This window comes from Cebus imitator, unplaced genomic scaffold (assembly GCF_001604975.1).
Source record: "Cebus imitator isolate Cc_AM_T3 unplaced genomic scaffold, Cebus_imitator-1.0 Scaffold140, whole genome shotgun sequence".
Classification (NCBI taxonomy): Eukaryota; Metazoa; Chordata; class Mammalia; order Primates; family Cebidae; genus Cebus; species Cebus imitator.
The window spans coordinates 4,625,008-4,647,637 of NW_016107455.1; the positions used below are offsets into that span (position 1 = coordinate 4,625,008).

Consider the following 22,630-nt stretch of genomic DNA (forward strand, 5'->3'; position numbering starts at 1 on the left):
CGCGCCCCCAAAGCTTAAACTTTATTTGCTTGACAACACATGTATCTCTGGGCCTCACCTGTGTTCCTATTTTGGAGTTCTGAGACAGCAGGGAGTTCTGTTTCTAGGGAGCCGCCTCTTCCCCAGGGGGAAATGACAAAGGATATTTTAGAATTGACACTCCGGCCCTGGAGTCAAGCCTGCGTAACCCGCAGGCTAGAAGATGCTTGCCTCACCTGTCTGGGTGTGTGAGTGCTGGAATCATATTGGACTACTTTGGAAACTTCAAAGAGAAGGTGCTGATGTTGGCATTGCTGGGTGATGGCAGCCAGGAGTCTGAATGATAATAATAACTATTATTATTTCATAAAAGCAGCTGACACGTACCATGCTTGCGGTGGGCCTGATGCTGCAGGGAGGCAGGAATTCTACAGACAAGTTTCAGGAACCTCAAGGCAGCCTCATGGCCAACTGGCAGATCGGGTCTCTGGACTTGGGACTCAGGCTAGGCTGGATCCACATAGCACTTAGCCTCTTGGGGTAGAAGTGGCAAATAAAGGCCTCTGGGACTTGGTAAGCAGGGGCTCAACACTGCAGTTGGACAAGGGGTATCTTTTGAAGGATACGAATTAGCTGGAATTGAATGAATTCTTGGGCTCTGTATGGGGAGGTGGGAGGGAAAGAAGGCCCCTGGATAATGGGCCTGCCCCTCAGGGCCAGCCTTACTGACAGTTATTCACTCTACGAGTGGCATGTGGAGGCACCAGGGGTATAGTAGCCATGGTGACCGCAGGGCAGGAATGGCCCAGTTCTGATGTGGCCAAGGGAACATGGCCCCCTGCCTCCTAGTGTCCTGGAGACAGAAGGAGCCACGTTACCAAGAAGTCAGCTTCTCCAGTGGGTACGCGCAGCAGGGTACACAAGCCCAGCAGGGGTCCCCTAAGAACCTGCTAAGAGGCTGGCAGAGATGGGCAAGAAAGACAGATCGGACTGGCAGAGCTGGAGGGACTGTTGAGAATCTTCTAGCCCACGCTTGCTACAGTGCGGTAGACTTGAGTTCTGGGAGCAGAAGGAGCTGCTCAAGCCATGTAACTTGATGGCACTGCTGGGACTGGAGCCTGGCGTTCCTTCCCCAGGATCATAATCTACCCTCAAAGGCTGCACCTTGCAAAACCTGAGTCTCATCTCTGCTCCTCAGAGTCTGGACGTGGGGCCTCTGGAGACACCTGACAAGAAGGGGCCCAGGCTGTTTTTCTGGGTGGGCATGGCAGGCAGGCCCTTTCTCCCATCTCTTGGTGCCTGGCTGGGGAGGGAGGCCTGCTGGAAACTGCGGGACGTGTGGTTTGGCCAGGGCTAGGGGGCCCTCTGCTGGGCAGCCGCTGCCTGACCTGTGGGATGGCTGAGCGAAGCCAGCTGGCTGGGTGGGTTCCGGGGCTGCATAGGGGAATGTCCTTTCAGGAAGGGTCAGGAATGGCAAAATTGTGACCCATGGCACCTGTCTCCCAGTTCCTGCCAGGCGGCCTTGTGCCCTCTGCTCAGGACCCCTTCTTGGGCTCCCTGCCAGCTCTCCAAACCTCTAGTCTTACCTGCTCCCCATTCTAGCTCCTGCTAATATGATCCTGAATCTTAAAGGGCCAATGAATGATTTCCCCCTGTTCCTGAAGGACTACATTTGCAGAGCATTCGGACTCCTCTGAGACACCGAGTCTTACCCCGCAGGAGTGACCCGAAGGCCCATCGGCTCCCGCTGTGGGCTGAGGACCACCTGTCGGGGGCCCTGAGGTGTCTTTGTAGGGGCAGCGGCTTGGCAGTAGTTCTGACCCCGGTTGGAATCCTGCCCCTTCCTAGTTTTTTGACTTTGAGCAATTCACTAACCTTCTCTGACCCTCTGTTTCCTCATCTGTGAAATGGGAACAATAATTCCCATCTCCCAGAGTTGCCTTGGGTGTTAAGTGAGGGAACATGGTAAAGTGTCCCTCACAGGACTCAGTGAAAAAAAAAAGAATAAATGCTTGCGAGCCTGGGTCTACATAAATAAATAAATAAATGCTAGCTTACCTCTAAATGAGTAGTTAGATAGATGGATACGTGCAGCCAAGGCTGCCTCCAAATAAATAAATAAATAAATGAATTTTTAAAAAAGAAATTTTCAGTTTTCTTATCTGTGGAATAAGAATTCCTGACTGCCCCAGATTATAGCTTTGAAAATCCAAGTGCTAATTCTATTTGCAGTGCCATGAATTCCCACAAGAATGGACACATGAGAGCATCACCTCCAGTGCAGACAGACACTGGGGTTGTGTGGCATTGGCGTAACCCTGAAAACTGCCTCCTACTCCACCCCACGCAGTCCTGGAGCTGCTCAGAACAAAGGCCAGGGCAACCCCTGGCTCCCCTACCCCAACCACCGCAAGCCCAAGAGAGATCAGTGTATGATCAAGCCAGGTCGCAGAGAGGGAAAGTGATCGACACAGCAAGTCGGTGACAAGAAGTTGTCAGGACACTGTCTTCTGAGCTAGCTGGGCCTCAGTCTTCCTTTTGCAGATTCCTCTCTTTTCTCTTAAGGAAAGAAAGGAGTTTTGAGTCTAGCACTGAGGTCAAATTCCAGCACTGGACTCACTGCCTCTGTCATCTTGGGTAAGTGCTCGGCCTCTCTGAAACTTTGATTCTTGATTTCTAAAATGAGGATCATAAAGCTTTTTTTTTTTTTTTTTTTTTGAGAGGGAGTCTCGCTCTGTTGCCCAGGCTGGTACCATCTCAGTTCACTGCAACCTCTGCCTCCTGGGTTTAAGCAATTCTCGTGCCTCAGCCTCCCAAGTAGCTGGGATTTCAGGCACCTACCACCACATGCAGCTAATTTTTTTTTTCTTTTTGTATTTGTAGTAGAGATGGGGTTCACCACATTGACAAAGCTGGTCTTGAACTCCTGGCCTCAAGTGATCCACCACCACCCATCCCAAAGTGCTGTGATTACAGCATGTGAGCCACCGCATCCAGCCAGGATCATAAAACCTTCTGCAGAGGGTTGCTTAGAGATTTAAGTAGCAGGATGTGTATATGGCTTCTAGCACAGGGCTCGGCTTCTGGCAGGTTCCCCTTCCCATGTGAACACTGACTCAGAAAATGACACTTTCCCGTTGTTATAAATAATCTCAAAGACACCCAGTTCTGTGCTGTGTCTCTGTGCTTGGAAAGGCCCTCTGTTCTCACTCTGCCAACTAGTCATCTACTCACGCTGCTGTAGCTCCAGGGAGGGGAAGCTCACCCTTCGCTGAGCTGCAATCTCAGGACAGCCGGGATGGAGGGGAAGTTCCCGCTGTCATGAGCTCTATCTCCCTGCAGTTCTCATCCATAGTACACCCTCAGGAAATTTATCTAATCCTTCTTTCTCTAAATCAACTCTTCAGATGACCCCTGGGCCTTCATGTCTCTGTCAGTCAAACACTCAGGGGTCAGCCTCAACCTTCTCCAGCTCCTCTCAGCTTTGAGCAGATATCTTTCACTTTCACGACCAACTTGGCATGCCCCTGGGCCAACGCTGGTCTCCTAGCCTGGCTGGGCTCAGAGATTTCTCTCATCATCCCAGGCTCAGCCTCTGAGATTCTGCCCAGTTCTTGCTAATTCCTGCCCCTGGAACACGCAGTTGTTCAGTTCCTTATATAGAGACACTCTACCTAGAATTCCTGTTTTAATCTTCCCAATACATTGTCAGGATAAGTATTATTATTCCCATTTCATAGAGAAGGAAACGAAGGCTCAGAGAGATTGGCTGACTTGCCCAAGATTGCACAGCCAGCAAATTGTGAACTAGAAGTGGGAGTTTGGTCTGTTTGATTAGAGATGAGAGAATGAGTTCTCCCCACACAGGTATGATGGAAACGAGAATTTATATAAAAAAAGAATGGTGATCTTTTACCAGTATTGTTTCTGTATGCTATGTTCTGGGTGTAGACACATTAGGAGGTGTGCGTTGGGAGCGGGCATCACAGCTTGTTAGGTGTTTGCACATGGCTAACGAGAAGGGTGGTGGGGGGGTGCTGGCTTGATGTGGCAGCTTGGCTGAGTTGGGCCAAGCTGCTGCTCACAAGAATGAGGTCCCAGGTTTGAGTCCCTCCACCTCCATCCACTCACCTGCCTCCCAAGTGTTATTTGTTTATTTAGAGACAGGATCCCATTATGTTGCCCAGACTGGCTTTGAACTCCTGGTCTCAAGTGATCCTCCTGCCTGAGCCTCCCAAATAGTAGAGACTACAGGTGCACATCACAGTGCTGGGCTTCCTCCCAGATGTATTGAACTCAGTCATAAATGAGTCTAGCTGAGAGTGTAGACAGTGCATCGAGGACTCAGCAGCTCCTCTGGGGATGTGATTCTAGGGCACAGGAAGGGCCGAAGGTCCTTGTGACCCCTCAAAGGCCGTCTTCATTATACCAACAATATGAACCACAGTCTCTTCTGTTCCCCCTCACCAAGGTCTGTCATCCCTATCTCTGTGCTCTTATTCTTGACATTCCCTCTACTGGCTGCCTTCCCCTCGCTGAGTCCTGTACTCGGCCTCAGTCATGTGCATGAAACAGGAGTGCATGCTGGCTGAGTCACCTGCCTGCATGGCACTCCCTAGCATTCCCCTTGCCCCAGGTCTTTCTGAGTAGGGCAGACACCAGAGAGCCTTGCGGGAGGTGTGAAGGGCCGAGTGAAGCAGCCACTTTGTAGCTCACACACCTTGTCCTTTAGCTGCTGGCTGTTTGTGTGAGGCTACTGCCCCACTACCCATTGGAAATATCTACAGCTCCTCTGCCTCCTGGCCAGATGAGTGAGCTTCATTCTGTGATGAAGGACCCTATCTTGTGTAGAAAACCCTCACTATCAAGGTCAGAGCAATAAAACCGACAGGAGTCTTAGTCCAACCTGGTGTAATTCCAACTCGGGCTTGAGGGTCCTGGCTTAGCCTTGTTCTCCCTCACTCCATCTCCCCTCCTTACCTCCTGCCTTGAAGACATGGAGATATAGCACTAGGTACAAATACCCTTGCCTTACGGAGACAGACTGATCAGCTCCCACAATAGCAGAAGGTCAAGTGTCTGTAACAAATCCCTTATTATTTATATATCCTAGCAGCTTTACTTTTCTTACTGAACTGGAATTGAGGTAACAACATGGCTGGTGGTTGATGGTGGCCTGTGACTCCTATCCATCCTTTGGAGCCCAGCTCAAGTCTCATCTCCGCCAGGAAGTTTTCCCAGACCCCAGCAGTCATCAGTGGTCTCCTCTGGCTCTGAGCTATTATGGCACTTCTGCCTGTCCTGCCTTAGGTTCTAAGTTATCTTTTCACTCATGAGTATCTTCTCGTTCTAGGTCAAAATTTCCTGCACTTCACAGATACAGATCTCTAGTCCTTCCTGAAGATTCTGATTCTGTGAGCCTCCACTTAGAATAATATGGTGACCAAAAAGTGTGAGGAATTCAGCCCCAAGTAAACTGTGAGCCCTAAGAAGACAGGAACCAAGTTTCTGTTTTATATGACAGGGACTGCTCATATCCAGCAATAATCGTAGATTTGAAAGTGGAGGGTACCCAAGCAGCGTTTTATGGGATGACATCCTGGCTTATAATTCCCATTAAGTGAGATCTCTCAGGTGTTTTCTTTCTTCTTGCAGGGAGGGCAACAGAGGATGAAACCCCAAGCAGTCAGGTGCTGGGGACATCATTCATCCTGATGATCCCGGTGGGGTTAATTCCTGTCATGTCTCCCACACTCTGATCAAGCCACCCTAGGACTCCTTCTCCTCTATTGCGTTGGAAAGAGGACTATTCTTGCCAACTACCCAGGAGTTACCTCCTTCTCCCAATCCCTTATTCCTTTTGGCTTTGACTCCTCCACCTCCCAATCTCCCAGCATGGTTGAACACATCTGTTTCCTAATCAAAACACAGGCAGATTCCTCATGCTGGGCCTTAGTTTGCTGAACTTGCACATAATTGAGACAGATTATATGTGTTTTCCAGCTAGTCACTTACTGTTTCGGGGGTGATCCTGGGCTGGCTCAGGCTGTTTCTGGTCAGAGCCCCCACCTGCTTCCTGTGCAGGAGGACAGGGCGCCCTGTATGCCTACTTCCTTCTAGGATCTAATAATAGAGAATGCAGGCGGATGCCTGGTGCAGAAGGGAAGGAGAAATACTGTTCTGCAGATATGTGTGCCAGGGAGGAGGTGATGGGCAGTAGTGTGGACTGTCCAGTGGGCAGATCTAAGGAAAGAGAGTTTTTACCTGAGTCTTCAAGGAAAGCCAGAATCAGGGCCCTGAATCCACTCAAGGACAAAGGAACAGCTAAAGCTTTTACATTCCAAATTGAACTCTCAGAAGTAGCTGGAACTGAGTGACTCCTACCAGAAACCAACTCTGGAGCAGTTGCCATGCTAGAAGCCTAATCAACTCCAGGAGTGGGGTGTTGTGTGTCCCACTTCATGGAAATCATACTTGCAAAAACTGAATCAGAAACGACAAACTCTGACCAAGAGGGTCATCGTGAACAATGGGAACATCAGGAATATCTCTTTAAAGAGAACCCCTAACACACGCCTGGTATCTGTGAGCTTACCAGAGTTGCATTTGCACAATCACTTTAGGGATGTACACCTAATATGAAGTACATCTGTCAATCAGAGTACAGAGAGGCTTCTTGGTGAGGGAGAGGAAGTGGATAGGGGGTCATGGAGCCTGGTTCTGCCACTTTCTCACTGAGAGACCTCAAGCAAATCAGTCTCCCTCCAGGCCTCTGACTCCCATTGGACAGAGGGTAGGATTGGATTAGATGATCTCTAAGGGCACTTTGGCTTTCACATTTTCCGCAGGTGAGAAGGAAGAAGGACGGAGCTTCATGCAGGCCCTACTGTATTGCAGACGCTCATTTGACCCAATGCCTCGGTAACCCCAAGAGGAAGTGATGCTTAAACGGTTAAGCAACGTGTCCAAGGTAAGAAAGTGTCAGGGCCAGTGAGTGCCCTTACCACACCCCCATAGGAGATGGCAGGTCAATTCAAACCAGAGCCTCGCTGAGCTGTGTGTGTGTGTATGTGGGCATGCGTGTGTGTGTACCTGTGTATGTGTGTGCGTGTGTGTGTGTGTGTGTGTGTGTGGTTTCTGGCTGTGATCCTGTAGGACAGGGTAGGCAGGGAGCCAGTGGGCTCACGGTACTGCTTCCGTTTTAAATTGAGACAAGGCTCGGGACCCTCATGTGGGCTTCCTGTGGGGAAAAAGGAGTCCAATCCATTTAATTAACACCCCACAAGACACCTGGAACTCTCCCTCCAGCCAGAGCACCAGCAACCCTGATAGCAACTGGGCTACCCCATCACAAACCTTTAAGCAATTCATTTTCTACACTTATAATAAATAAGTCAATAAAAAAGATGTTCGACATAATTCCCCCAGAGAATAGAAGAAAGAAGCAGCATGAATTGGAAGCTCCTATTATCTTCTGTTGTCTTGTCTCTGATGACAGATAATGGCGGCTGTTGAGGGCGATTGGCTGGCGGGGAGAATAATGCTTGGGTAAAGGTGGCCTTTAGAATGTAACATCCCGAATCCAACTCAAAAAGGGAGGGAAAAAGAAAAAGACAAGGCAAGGCTAGCCATGCTGCTCTGTTCGGGCCTCCCTTCCCCCAACATCTAGCAAGTTGCAGCCCCTTTTACTATTAGAAACCATTGCATGCATCACCCTATTTGTTGCTGCTTTCCCCCGTGCCTTCAGAGAGCTGATTAATTGGTCCAATACCAGCAGCTTGTCACGAAGGTCTTAATTAAGAAAGAAATAGCCACCTCGTGAATTCCCTGGGAATCAGTAGCCCTGGGGATGTCTCTTCTGCCTGCTGCCCAGGAGATGGTGAGGAAAAGAGAACAGAGGCAGGTTCCGAATCAATGGGATTAAAATACTGGAGGCAGTAAGAGGGCCCAGTGGCCAGGAAACTCCACGACAGTTCAGGAGGAAAGAATAATAGAGAGTTTGGCCAGATGAGTCAGCCTCCAAAGCTGAATCCGACTGGCTGGGGGCTCCCACAAGGGGAGTGAACTTGGGGGACATCTTGGGTTTGGACTGAATTTTTAAGATTTGCTTTACAGATGACAGTTAAAAGTATAACGATTATTTTCAACCCTGACTGCCTAGCAGGGGAGCTTTTAAAATACAATGATGCCCAAGCCCCGCTGCACTCCAATTAGAATCTCCAGGCCATAGGAACAAAACACTGATGTATTTTAAGAACTCCCTGGCTGATTCTATGGTGCACCTGGGGCTGAGAACTACTTGTCCCAAGGATGGTACAGAGCCCGTTTCTTCTCCACGTGTGCCCCCTGGGCCAGTGACATCAGCAGCAACATCACCTGAAAGCTTGTCAGAACTGCCAAATCTCAGAAGCCACCCCAGAACTACTCAAGTAGAATCTGCAAGATCCCTAGCTCACTCTCATTCACATCAAAGTTTGAGAAGCAATAGTTTAGATAGCAGATTGTTTGGGGTTTTATTTGGACTCCGGCATCAAGGTACATTACTCAACTTCCCTGAAACTCAGTTTCACTGTATGTAAAACGGGAGTAATGATATGTATATGCCACCGTTAACAAGAGAAGAAAACAGAATCATTTCTGCAAAGCACTTAACACAGTGCTTAGAACAGATGCTTTTCAATAGACACGTGTGGTTCCTTTCCCTTCCACATGAGGATTAAATGAGATACATCATGTAAGGCATTTAATAGGGTGCTGGCTTGTGCTGTGTGCTTAATAAATGTGGGCTATTAATATTTTCTCAAGTATTCCTTAGGTAGTCAGAGGGACTTCTGCCTCTGTGCTTCTCTGGCTTGCTACTCATCCATCTCTTCCAGCCCTTAGAGTATTGAATTTCAATAAGCCATTCATATGCCTCTCAATGCTGCTGGGTGTTATTCAGCTCACTTCCCTGGGCCTAGCACAGAGTATGTCCCGGAAATACTAAATGTGAAGGTTGTAAAGCATCCCTTAGCTAGAGAACAGAGAGGCTGGGAGATCACATGCCTGGGGCTTCCAAGTCCTTAGATGTCCTTTTTCTTGGCTCTTGGGGTAAGAATGAAGCTCTCTGAAGAAGGAGGAAGGGGCCCCTTCCAGTGTCTGTGGTGAAGAGCAGGTAACAAAATATGTCATGGAACATTCTGTGTGTTGAGTCACTTTCAACCAACACAGAAAGCCTAAATGCTTTGTAGACCTAATTAGACTGAGATTCTAGAAAAATAAAACCAACTTTGAGATTGTCTATAGACTTTCTTTATTCCCATCATGCTCATGCTGGGAAAAAAAAAGAGAGAGAGGTCAGTCCCCTTTGGCTATTATGCCCCATGGAAAGCAAAGGGAAGGCTTGGCAGATGGCAGCAATGCTCTCCTAATTCATGGGTCACCCTGGAGCTATCCACAGACAGTGCCAGCCCTTTTAATGAAACTACTTAATTGGCGTGAACACGGGTGAGTGTACAGGTCACCTTTGCTCAGGTCAGGGGCTCAGAGGGGAGCATGAGGCCTCTTGGTTGCATTAACCACTTTTTTCAAGAAGACTATGTTGCTACCAGGCTCAGGAGAGAGAGCGTTAGAACCTAAAATACTAATAAACAGGTCATAGTCCTCCCTAGGGAGCCAGAGGTGGGCCAGCTTTGCCAGATCATGCAGGACCAACCTTGCAGGTACCAAGGGGTGAGAGGTTCCTCTCATAGCTTTAATAAAAGCCAATCATTTCTATAGTTTATACATTCACTCATTTAGTAAAAGGTTTTCGAGTCCCTGTTCTGTGTTAGGTATATAAAGTCCTTTTCTGTACATTGTTCTGGTTGATTTCATTTAATTAGAGAAGAACTTTCTGGGTTAGCTACTATCTTCTCATTTTACCTATAGATGAGGAGAGACTTAAATAAGTTAAAGAAAGAAATCTTTAACTTATTTTTATTTATTAAAAATTAATAATTTTAAACTTAATTTATTAACTTATTAGTTAACTTAGCTCAAAATCGCACAGCTTGACAGCATTTGCACCATAGACTGTCTGATTCAGGCCTTGATCAGTAGAAAGAGTTTAGAGGCATGGCTTCCTGGTTTTTTAAGGCAAACATTCCAGAAAGGCCTAGGAAAAGGTTATGGAACTCCTGGCAGGACCAGGTGCCACCAAGAGGTAGGGTGCTTTGTTTCTGTAGTCTTGGGGTACATAAAACTGGGCAGGGGGCAGTGGGTGGTGGTTGCACCAAATCTGAGCTGCCTTTATCTGTGCCGACCTGACATCTTGAGCAGACCAAGCCCCAGGCAGAAAGAGTGCTGGACAGTCAAGACACGTGGGCCTCCGTCCTCTCTGCTTCCTGAGAGACGTTCGACCTTGCAGAGGTCCTTGGCTCTTGCCATCTGGGGGTTTAGGGCCAGATGGCTGCCCAGGTCTCTCAGAATTAGGTTGGCCTGATTCCTTGAGCTGTGGGGTTGGTGATCCTGGAGTCACTGCTAAAAATTCTGCAAATCGCAGGGAAGCCAATGTTTAAAGACTTCCGCATTGCACTTGTGGCTGTACATAACCACACACCTCCCACTGGGTCATGAGTCCTAGCACTCATCCCACTGCCAAGGAGAGAGGCCCTTCTTTCCTCCATCCTCTATGTCCCCAACTCCCAGCTTCTTTTTCTATGGCCTGGGGGTGCTGATAACCTGTCTCAAGTTTCCGACGGTGAGGTGCTCGGAGTTGAGAAGTGTTTCCCTGACTGCCTCGTGAGCAGGAATGATCACACTGTGTGCCCAGCCCTTTGGTCTCCCCTCAGCATCCCACTCAGTTTTCCAGGTGAGGACAAGGGCCACATGGAAAAGGAAAAGACATTATAATGGAAGGGATGCCCAAAAGGACTGTGTATGGAAGGGGTTGAGAGATCACACTGGACACTTTCAGGTCTTTTTAATTGGCCATCTGTTCTTCACTTTCTTCTTGCTTCCAGGGAGGTGAGTCTATGTCTGTGCCTGGATGCAGTGAAAGCAGCTGGAGCTAACACCCAGCCTATTCTTCAGCCAGAGGGGTGAGGCCGAGTCCACTAAGCTCACATATCCACAGCTTGCCCTCAGCAAGCGCCTGATGCCTAACCAACCTCATCCATGAAGCCAAGGGTCACTCATTCATTCATTCGTCAAACCCATTTCCTAAGCATCTCCTAGGTATCAGGCACTGTGCCAGGCTGTGGGAACGCAGAAAAGGACATGATCCACATGGTCCCAGCTCACAGAACTTACAATCTTGTGCCAGAAATGACTAAATAATGACACAAATAATTATAAAATAAAATTGCAGGAAGTGCTGCATGTGTCAGCTCCTGACTTTCCTTCTGCTTCCAGGACTGGGTCTGATTAAAAGTGAGGCTGCTATGATGGGCCACTAGAAGATGTGGGAGGTGAAATCCAGTCCTAAATCTCCTCTCACCCTCTGACTCTTGGGACAGCAGAGCAAGTGAATAGGAAAGAAAAAGAAGCTGCTATAAAAAGGTGGCTTGGAGCTGGAAGGTGCTAGTGCAACGGATGGGGGGAAACACATAAACTGTCATTTCCATCTCTTCCACGTCACTGACGTTGGTCCTCTTGACCCTGTCTCAGCTCAGACCTTCATCATCCTTTCCCCAGATGATTGTGGCAGCCTTCTGTCTCCAGTCTTGCCTGTCGCCCAGCCCAAGATAGCCTCGATAGAAGTCTGCAGAGAACCTCTCCTCTTTCTGCTGAAAGCAGGATTTCTCAGCCTTGGCACTGGTGATAATTTCGGGCTAGATAACTGTTTGTTGGCTGGGGCTCTCCTGTGCACTGTAGGATGTTTAGCAGCATCCTTATTAGTAATGACAACCAAAAATATGTCTGAAGATTTCCATATGCCCCCTAAAAGGCAAAATCACCCCTCCTGGGGTGATTTGAGAACTACTGGCTCAAAGATATTATGCCCCTGAGTTTAATATTTAAGGATCTCCACGATCTGATTCTAAGCTGTGTTTCAGACAGAGCAGGGTGGCTCATGACTGTAATCCTAGGACTCTGGGAGGCCGAGGTGGGTGGATCACCTGAGGTCAGGAGTTCAAGACCAGCCTGGCCAACATGGCGAAACCTCGTCTCTACCAAAAACACAAAAATTAGCCTGGTATGCTGGCATGCACCTGTAATCCCAGCTACTCAGGAGGCTGAAGCAGGAGAATCACTTGAGTCCAGGAGGTGAAGGTGGCAGTGAGCCAAGATCATGCTATTGCACTCCAGCCTGGGTGACAGAGGGAGACTCCATGAAAAAAAAAAAGAAGAAAGAAAGAAAAGAAAAGAAAAGAAGCTGTATATCAGTATGCTCTTCCTCTGTTCTGTCTCTCACATCCTATTATGTAGCCATAATCAACTACATGAAATTTCCTTAAAGTGCCCTACCCTTTTCATCTTGCCTTTGGCAATTCTGTTTTCTTGGTTTAGAGGGCCATGACACCTTCTCTGTCTATTTAAAAAAAAAAAAAATACTTGTGTCACAAGATTCAAATAAAAGGCCTTGTCTGAGAAGCTTTTCCAGATTTCTAGAATTTAGTTATCTTACCTGTCAAGTAAGGATAAAAAGTCTGTCCTATGGATTGCCCAGAATCATAAAATTTCAGGGCCATAGGAGACCTTGGGAATCACTTATGTCTTCTTTCAGAAAGACAGACGGAAATGCGAAGAATTGAAGTGTCTTACAAAAGTCATAGCCAGACGGAGAATAAGCTGGGCCTAGAACTTGGTATTCTAAATTCCGAGATCAATTTTCTAAACCCACTTGTCAGCCTTTGCAAGATGAAGGCACTATCTAATCAACAGGAAAGTTAGCTTTGTGGCCACAAGGTCACAAAACCTCTCTGTACCTCAATGTTTCTCTGTAAGGTGAGGGGCTAAACCAGCTGTTCCCTAAAAATCATTCCAGGCTGCTTTGTGCCATTATGACTCTAATTTTCTTTTGAGAAGATTGTCATTTAATCATAAGGTATTCTCATGGGGAACTATTCTTAATAATTCCCAGTCCATCTCATTGTGGGGGCTGGAAATATCTGCCCTTGCTCACACCGTCAAAATTGAACCCCAGAGCTCAGCTCCCAAGAAGGTTAACATAATGGTTTTGCTACTCATCATAACAACACCTCACATCATGCTTCAGATCACTCCCCAGCATCATTCTTCAAATTCAAACGCGAACCAGAAGTGACAAATGATTCTTGTAATGCGCTCTTTGACACAAATCATTTCTGATTGCTTGGGACCCCGGACAACCTTGAGCATGCAGAATCAAGCTGAGAGGGAGAAGTCTTGGAAAATGAACAGCTTCAACTTCTTGCCGACAAGAACCCTCTGCTCAAGAGGCAGCAGCAGTATGTGCTGATTGCCAAACAGATCATTTTTTAAATGATGCAGATCTGTGGGGGATTGGTCTGTTTGGTGATGTGTCTCATCTTGCAATGTCCTATGCAGCCTTCAAAGTGTTTTTAGATAATGGCAAGGAAACAGACAGTCAAGTGTGCAGGGTTTGCTTCTGCATATGATGCTATTGTTATCCATCACCCCATAAAGGAGGAAAGGGAGCCTCAAAGAATTCCTAGAACACTGCCAAGTGACCTAACATGTTGCTGTTAGATCTGAGACTAGAATTCAGGTCCTGTGGCTCCAAAGCCAGTGCTCTATACCAAGGGTTACCTCTAAGGTATAAATTCCTTTCAAAGTGCTCTTATTATTTGGCCTCATTCTCTGTGGATTGTAGATGAATGCTTAGAATTGAGGAAGGAAGTGAATATTAATGTGAGGTGGGCTAATCTGGAAAATGAGGAGGTTTGGAAGGGATCACAAATAATATTCCTGGTTCAAATGCATTGAGAGTGGCAGGCCGGTCTAAGTGCATTAGGAGTATCATTTCCTTTCCTTTTCTTGGCAGCTCAGAAATCCTATGGGAAAAGTATTAGGATTGTTCCCATGTTTCAGGGATAAAACTGAAACTCAGAGTAGTTAAGCAACTTGCCCAAGGCAGAGGTGGGGTGGGGCCAGAGGCAGAGATGAATGGCCATCCACCAAGGATTCCTGCTCCCCTGCAAAGACTAAAGTTGTGTAGGGATGTGGTTCCCTGGCCAAAACCTGTATTTCTTGGGTCCTCTGCATTAGAAGAGGCCATGTTGACCAGTTCTTAGCAATGGATATGGTGGGAATAAAAATGTCACTTCTTAGAGGAAGTGGTTATGAAGCTGATGTGCCTTCTTCTCTCTCTCTATCCCCTCCTGCCAATAGACATTAATCCCTAGACTGACTTCAGAAGCCATGTGTGGTGTGGAAATCTTACAAACTTTTTCTAGAATGCTTTTTAAAAACAGAACAAATAAAGATAACATTAAAATTTTAAAACAAAAGAAGAAGCCATGTGTTGAGGAGAGCAGTGTCTATCAGCACGGATCCCTGAATGACCACGTGAAACAGAGTTCCCACCTCTACTCCAGCGTCCCCACACACTGCTGATTGCACTTTGCATAAGAGAGACATCAACTTAAATTGGACTAAGTCGTTGAGATTTCAGGAGGTGTTTGATACGGCAGCCAACTTTTACCCTGACTAATACACAAGAGTCTTGTTTCCGAGGTGCATTCTCTTAACTGCTACACCACAAAGTGGCCATGGGATTGTTTAGATTTATGGAGATGGTAGAAAATTTTCTCCTTGTTTGCAAGCCCAAGAGCAAAAGTGTGGTGTTATTTCCCCCCCGTGAAGCCTGGGGAGTATACGGGAGTGAGGTTCATGTGCTTCTGAGCCCCTTCCAAAACTCACTGCTTCCTTGAGTCTTCTCATCTCAGTAAACGGCATGAGCATATACTCCACGGCTTGGCAATCATTTTGGATTTCTGTCTTTCCTTCGACTCCTGCATCCTAACTTTCAACAAGTCCTGTAGACTCTATCTTAAAAATAAATTCAGTAGGGTGCTGGAACTTGCGCAAGCTGACTTGTGAGAGCCAATGTCAAATTGTTAGAAATATTGCAAGCCAGCTGATGTCATGTTGAAAGTTTTAGGCAGCCTGTGGTGGGGATATTTACACGATGGAAATTGACAAGTGGTACAAACTGAGGTCACCCTGCTCCCAAGAGAGCAGGCTGTTAAATGCCCACTAACACACCCACTGAATATTTTCCAGGTTTCATCTTTGCTCACCACCTCCACTGCTACCACCCAAGTCACCTTATATTGCACATATGACTGTAGTAGGCTCCTAACTGGTTTTCCTGTAATTTTCTGCTCTTTTTCAGTTAACTCCTCACACAGTACCCAAAGTGATCTTTTAAAAGTGTAATTGAGGCCAGGTACAGTGGCTCATGCCTTTAATCCCAGCACTTTGGGAGGTCTAGGCAGGTGGATTACTTGAGTCAAGGAGTTCAAGACTAACCTGGGCAGCATGGCAAAACCCTGTCTCTATGAAAACTACGAAAAATTAACCAGGTGTGGCAGCACGCACCTGTAGTTCCAGCTACTCAGAGGAAGCTGGTGGGGGGTGTGGCTGAGGTAGAAGAATCACCTGAGCCTGGGGATATTGAGGCTACAATGAACCATGATCACACCATTGCACTCCAGCCTAGACAACAGAGCAAGACCTTGTCTCAAAAAATTAAAAATAAATAAATAAATAAGTAAAAATGTAAGTGACACCACATCACTTTCCTGCCCAGGCTTCTCTGGGCCTCTCCATTGCCCTTAGAGTAAAATTGAAACTTCTTCCTATAGTTTATGAGACTCTACACATCTGGCAGTTGCCCACCTTTCTGACTCAGCCTCTGCCACTCCTCTCTCACTCATTGCTCTGCAGCTGGGGTGGTGGTGCTTCTGTTCCACAAACATTGTGAGCTTGTCCTGGTATCAAGGTCTCTGTGTTTGCTGATCCCTTTGCCTCAAATGCTCTTCCCCTTGATCTTCATATAGTTTGCTGTTCCACATCATATAGGTCTTTGCTAAAATATCGCCTCCTCCTAGAGGCCTTCTCTGAGCTATCAGAAATAATCACCTCCCACCCACCCTGCCATGGCATATATTTCCTGAAGTTATGTTATGCATATGTTCACTTGTTCAGACGTGAAATCTGCTGCTTCTATTGAAATGCACTTTCTGAGGGTGGGAATCTTTCTTTGTTCACTGTATTTGCAGTGCTTGAACAGGTGTCTGGCCCCAGAAGATGCTCAATATACATACTGCTAAATGGACAAATACATATCTGATTGTCAATATGACATGATTGAATGTAGCCAGGTCAAGTCAGCAGATGCTCAGATTATAATGTGGGCGGAGGTTCTGGGAGGCAGGGCCTGCAGGATAGTTGGAAAGTTGGATAGGCTGACTGTGTCCAAGGACCATAGAGCAAAGGGGGAAACCAAAGGAATAATCTAAACAGAGCAGAAAGTTTAAAAGAGAACCTGGAGGAAGAACGTAAGCTGAGCCTCAGGCCAGCATCTGTCAATGAAGCATCACTGTGTGTGTAGGAGGGGCAATAGGAACAGAATCTGGATAGATTTAACTAAAGCCTCTTTGTCTGGGCATCAAAGAAAGCTAGTCCCTATCTATAACTCTGTAGCTTTGTGACTTCAGGGAAATTACTTAAGCTCTCTGGTTCTCAGTTTTCTTTGTAGAAAAGGGTTAATGATAACCTCCTATGGCTGGTGGGGGCACTAAAGGAATAGAAGATTAAAAGCCTGGAGTAAAATGCTTGGCATGCAGTAAGTGCTTAATAAATGCTTAGTAACTGCAAATTTCCATACTCATTTTAGTCTTCCCATCCGTAAATAATCACTCTTTTTATTGTCAATATTCTTTAGTTGGACCTTAGAGACAGGAGAGGCAGGGTATGGAAGCTACACGGGACTTAGAGGTGAAAACAGTGAAAGATTAGGTCTCATCACATGCCCCAGTAGGCAGAGTTGGGATGGCTAATGAGAAGAGGCTAGGAGGTATTTGTTGGAAATAAAAGCTTGGAGTCACACAGAAAATGAGCAAGCAAGGAAAGGATTTCTCAGCAGGGCAAACTTACTTCTGCAGAAGGGTGCTGCTCATAAGCCTGGCTGCCACAAGAGCACAAAGAACAAAGAAGAGTAGGGGTTTTTATTCCCAATGTGATTTCTGCCTCTGTCTGTGTCTTCCCCCATTGGTTGGGGTTGGACTGCACAATCTAAACAAGTCCCAACTGGTTAAACATTTAAACTTTTCTTAGGTAAGGTAGGTGTGTGATGGAGAGGAAAGGGAGGGGGGAAAGGGGTTGCCTATGAGGGACTAGAAAGCTAGCCTATTCATTCTCACATAAGGAGTGGAATGTGAACTGGGGCTGTGGCATGTCTAGGCATATTTAGACAGGTTAAGGCACAGCAAAGAGGGGGGTACTTGGAATTAAAGAATAAAGAACAGAGGAACTGGGCAAGCTGGCTGAAGATGAACCTAACTATATCTAACATACCAAAGCCTCCATATAGACATGGCCAGTGTGAGGACCTGGGGACAGTCTTCATTCACCATGGCATCCACAATGTGATTCCCCAGTTTGTTCTCTGGGGTGGCCTCTTCTACCTAGAGGCCTTTTTTACTGAGATGTACAGCACGTGGGAAAACACCAAGACTGAGGGGTATGCGGTAGAAGCTTAGCAACGTCACAAGGCCAGTGTCTGGCAAAGCCAGGATAGAAACCCATTTCCTCTGCCTCAGCCCAGCACTGTCTATTCCACCTTCTACCCTGTATCACCTCATGTAGGAGCTGCTTTTCCAGAGGGGCGTCAGCTGCTCCTGACCATGATCTGTTATCCCTTCTTTGTATATTCACATTAACAGTTGTTCAACCAATACCTGCGGAATAGAATTAATTCAAGGGCAGAATTTTTCTACAAGGTAGATCCAAGCTCTCTTTTAAAGAGGCATGCCCATGGCTTGAGGCTGTGAGGATGAGATACTTGGAGGCTTGGGTAGATTTAGAAATAGAACTGTGAAATTTGAGTCTAGTAATGAATACTTATTAGGAAAGGAATAACAATCTCCTAAATCTATAAAGTGCATTTTAGCTCAGACGACCCATTCAGACATATTTTCACCCACTCCTCCCAGCAAGCAAGCCTGTGGGTGGACTCAGAAGAGGTTAATGTCCCATTTGCAATTGAAGAGACTGAGGCACAGAGAGGAAACATGATCGCCTCTGATGAGCCATGTGGCCTTAAGCTAGAGTCTGAGAAGGGGTGACTATTGGTTACTGTAATACACACTCCTGTCACCTGCAGATGGAGTCTGCATAGATATTTTTTTCTTTGCCCCCAAAGATGTTAATTTCTGACTAGCAGATTCTTTTGCAGACATCCAGCAGGTGCCTTGCATTTTAATGGACCCCGATGCTTAAGCTTGCAAAGAGGTCAAGTTTTCTAAATGGACAGCCAGATGGAGAGGCCTTCTGCTCTTTCCCTGGGGCCAGGCAAGAGTACGCCTGCCATTGGCTCCTGCTTTTCTTGCCCTACAATGGTTCCAGCACCTTCCATGCTAATAGCTTCCTCCTTCTGAGTCCCTTTCAGGGCTCTGGGCCAGATTCCAAGGTGGAGGGCAGGAAAGCTGGAAGCACAAGCAGGGCAGCTCCAAATGCAAACATCGGAAGCCCCAAATGCACATTCTTTCCTGTTTGCCAGGGAAACATGTAGACAACTTTAATATTCAATGCCTTGAAGAACTGCAACCATGGTGCTTCACTACACATACAGTATAGACAAGACACCAATAACTAAAGCCCAGCCCCTGTGCCTGGGGCCTCATGACTTGCTCAGCACGTTCACAGTTGCTCTCTCATTTGATTCTTTCAGGAAGCTCAGCTCAATCCTTGACTAGCTGAGGTATTTACTGACTGCCAACTGTGCCAGGTGCAGGTGCTCACCTTCAGGAGCTCACAGTCCAGATGGAAGACAGGAATATAGCAGGGAATTACATGGGAGAGTGTAGGGAACAACATGAGACCCTTGCGGTGTCATGGGAATGAGTGACAAGGGACTTCTCTCGAGGAGGTGCTATCTGGGCTGAGGAGTTAGCCAGGTGAAGGGGCTGAGACAGAGGAGTGTTCTGGGCTGAGAAACAGCATTTGTGAGAGCCTAGGACTGAAAGAACTCAGCACTTGTGTTCATTTCCTTGGGCTGCCATAATAAAGTACTCCAGATTGGGTACCTTCAACAACAGATAGGTATTGTCTCACAGTTCTGGAGGCTGGAAGTCCAGTATCGAGGTGTTGGTAGAGTTGGTTCTTCTGTGGCCTCTGAGGGAGCATGTGTTCCAGGCCTCCCTTCTAGCTACTGGTAGCCCTAGGTGTTCCTTGGGTTGTGGATATCATTCTCTGTGTATCTTCACATCCTTTTCCCTCTATACATGTCTGTCTCTATGCTCATATTTCCCTCCTTTTTATCTAAGGACATTAGTCATATTGAATTAGGATTCACCCTAATGACCTCATTTTAATTTGATCATCGGCTAAGATCCTGTTTCCAAATAAGGTCACACTCAGCATAGGTAGTAGGAGGAGTTAGGACTTCAACATCTTTTTGAGGGGGCACAATTCAACCCATCACAGCTGCCCAGAGAATGGAAGGTGTCATAAAGATTGAGGGGAGGCACAACAAGAGGAGGTCAGGCTAGCTGATCTACCTGGACACTTTTAGGGCGAGTTCATCAACCATGATGAAGACTTTGGACTTTATTATAAGGGCAAGGGGTGACCCATTTTCTTTGCCCTCAAATAGAGTTAGCTAGTTACTCCTGTGAGTTCTTGGACTCACTCCTGTGAGTCTCTCAAGAGCACTTTTCTAGGTGGGTGGGTGTGGGTTTCCCTACTTGATGGTGCATTCATTGAGCACAGGGACCAAGTCTTCCAAGTCTTCCATGTCTTATTATTCACTGGGACCCAACAAAACAGAGATCAGCATGTGGGACATGATTAATAAGTGTTTGTGAATCTAACACATTTAGGTCAGTTGCTGCATCAGCTGACTGCAGAGCTGTTCCTTCATTTATATGTGCTTTTCACACATTTCACATCGTTGTTGCAACAGACACAATCCCTTTTGTACATCTTCATGTATATTCCTGATTTCTCAAGTTGAAATGTTATTTTCATCTTCTTAAAAAGAGAATTTTTCATTACATTCTCCCAGATTCCTGTGTCTTATGTGGTTTACAAAAGAGATCTGACTGGGTGTGTTGTTATTTTTTTAAGGGAAAAAAAATCAGTGACTTCTTTGTGTGTCTTTAACATAGAGGTAAGTAGTTGAATTGGTTTTGCCATCTTAAGGCTGACAAGTTTAACACTTAAAACAGGGTTTATCCAACCCCAACATTGTTAGGGCTTATAAAAGTTTAACGATCTACTTCTAGGATTTAAGATTTGCCTGAGTCTCTCTCTCTCTTTCTCTCTCTCTCATTCTCTCTCTCTCATTCTCTCTCTCTCTCCCCCCCCTTTCTCATTCTTGCTCTCTCTGCCCTTTCTCTGTTTCTCTGCTCTCTCTCTCTCTCTCTCTCTCTCTTTCCTTAATTTTATTCCTACAGGTTTGCTCTGAGAAAAGCAGGATTTTGTATCCCTGGCCCCAATCTTTAGACTTCTGCAAAACGGGAGATCAGGAACCCCAGAATGCCTCTCCTAACACAGTGATTGAGTGGCTGACAAATCCGTTGACATGTGAAAATGCATTGCATCTTGCTATATTATAGCATCCAAACAGCCGGGGAGCCAACAAACATCTAGCTCTGCCCACTCATTTTACCCCTGTTCAGAGAGGAACAGGGACTCGCCTGAGCCCAGAAAGCGGGAGGCTCAATAGAAACTCAGGTCATTGCTGCAAAGCATATCCTGTCTGCAGTAAGGTGAGGACTGTATCATTAGGGCTTCTACTTTCTCAGGACTTTGGAGACTCCTGGCTCCCCAGAAGCCTCATGGAAAGAAGTCAGCCACCTTCATGCATCTACCTACCCCCAGGGACCCTAATGCCAGTGCCCCTTCCCAAGCAGCCACTTCTCGAGCACGTCACTACTACAGGTACTCCATCTCCAGACGTGAATCCCAGGTGCTCTGCTTCCATACATCCTTGACCTGGTTTCCCAGGTCCTTCACTTGGTCTAATGCAGGGTTAAGACCCACTGGACAAGAGTTTGAATCCAAGCTCTGCCCTTACAGGCTGTGATATTGGGCAAGTTTCTTTATCTCTCTGAGTTTGTTTCTTCATCAGTTTCCTGGGAATAATGAAAGTTTCCCTCTCATAGGGCTCTAACAAAGACAACAAGACCAATAAACGCAAAATGCTGAACACATTCTCTGTTGTATACTTAAATACTTGATTCCTTTGGCTGTGTGTTCCCAACTAGTGGGAAGCAAAAATCACTTCAAATGAATCCTCAGTTTGTGTGCCAGGGACTGTGCCCAGCCTCCTAAGTGTTTTCGGGGCCTCTATGCAAAATAACTTTCACCCGGCACTCTCTCCCTTTCATGTGAGAGGTAGTGTTAGAAGCAGCAGTGAGAGCTTGAAAGCACAGACTTCAAATGGCTCAAGCTGCATCTCCTTGGAGCCCCTATTTCAACATTGTTTTGACGAGAATGTTGGTTTCAGCCACAAGCAATTGATTGGCTTATTCAATTCTGTCATCCCAACAACTGATTAATTCATCAGCAATGAAACTCCCTGTGGTCCCCTGCTAGCATGAGAGCTACCATTATTGAGCATTTATTCTTTGTCAAGTTCCCCAAGGCCTTTACATATATTACCTCGCTTAGTACTCTCCATAAAGTCTCATTACACAAGCCTTGTTATTCTGCTCTAAGCATGAGGAGCCTGGGGTCAGTTCAGAGAGGCTAAGGAAGCTGCCCAGGGCACACCGCTAGTAACAGGAAAAGCTGGGATTTGAACCCAGGTCTGTTTCAGTCTTTCAGCCACATTTTTAAATAGGCTTACAGAGGCATAATTGACATACAGTAAAGTTTACATTTTTTGAGAGGACAGTCCAATAAGTTTTGAGAAAGTGTATAGTTGCAGAAGCACCGTACTCTAAAGCCAGAGAACCTTTCCCTAACCCAGCAGTTCCCTCTTGGCCCTTTGCAGTCGATCTGCTCCTTTCAACCCCCACCCCTGGGAGCCTATAGTCAATGATCTGTTTACTATGACTATACTTTTGCCCTTTCTAAGGTGACATATGAATGGAGCATTGCAGTTTGTAGTCTTTCGTACTTGACTTCTTTCCCTCGTTAGAATGGTTTTGAGATTCATCCATGTGGTCACCTGTGTCACCAGTCTGTTCCTTTTCAGTGCTGAATAGTAGACCATCGTGTGAATAAACTATACCCCACTTTGTTCATCCACTCACAAGCTGGTGGACATTTGGATTGATTTTAGTTTGTGGCTATTATGATTGACGCTGCCGTGAACGTTTGTGTACGAGTCTTTGCGCGACATATGTTTTCATTTCTCCCGGGTAAATACCCATGACTCGAAGTTCCTGAGTCTTGGGTTAAGTGTATGTTTAACTTTGCAAGAACCTACTGAACCATTTTCCAAACTTTCTGTACATTTTTGAATTCTCATCAGCATTCCACTAAAGGTTTTGTTCAGCTACATTTAAAA

At 46.4% G+C, this 22,630-nt stretch overlaps 1 long non-coding RNA gene across 1 annotated transcript; it reads right to left on the reverse strand.

Moving 5' to 3' along the window:
* Positions 1-8,705: 8,705 nt before the first annotated feature.
* Positions 8,706-12,725, reverse strand: LOC119473210. Its single transcript, XR_005202412.1, has 3 exons — positions 12,569-12,725; positions 12,409-12,472; positions 8,706-9,117 (listed from the first exon to the last, which is right to left on the reverse strand). It is a non-coding gene; the product is annotated as an uncharacterized LOC119473210 (long non-coding RNA).
* Positions 12,726-22,630: the final 9,905 nt, after the last annotated feature.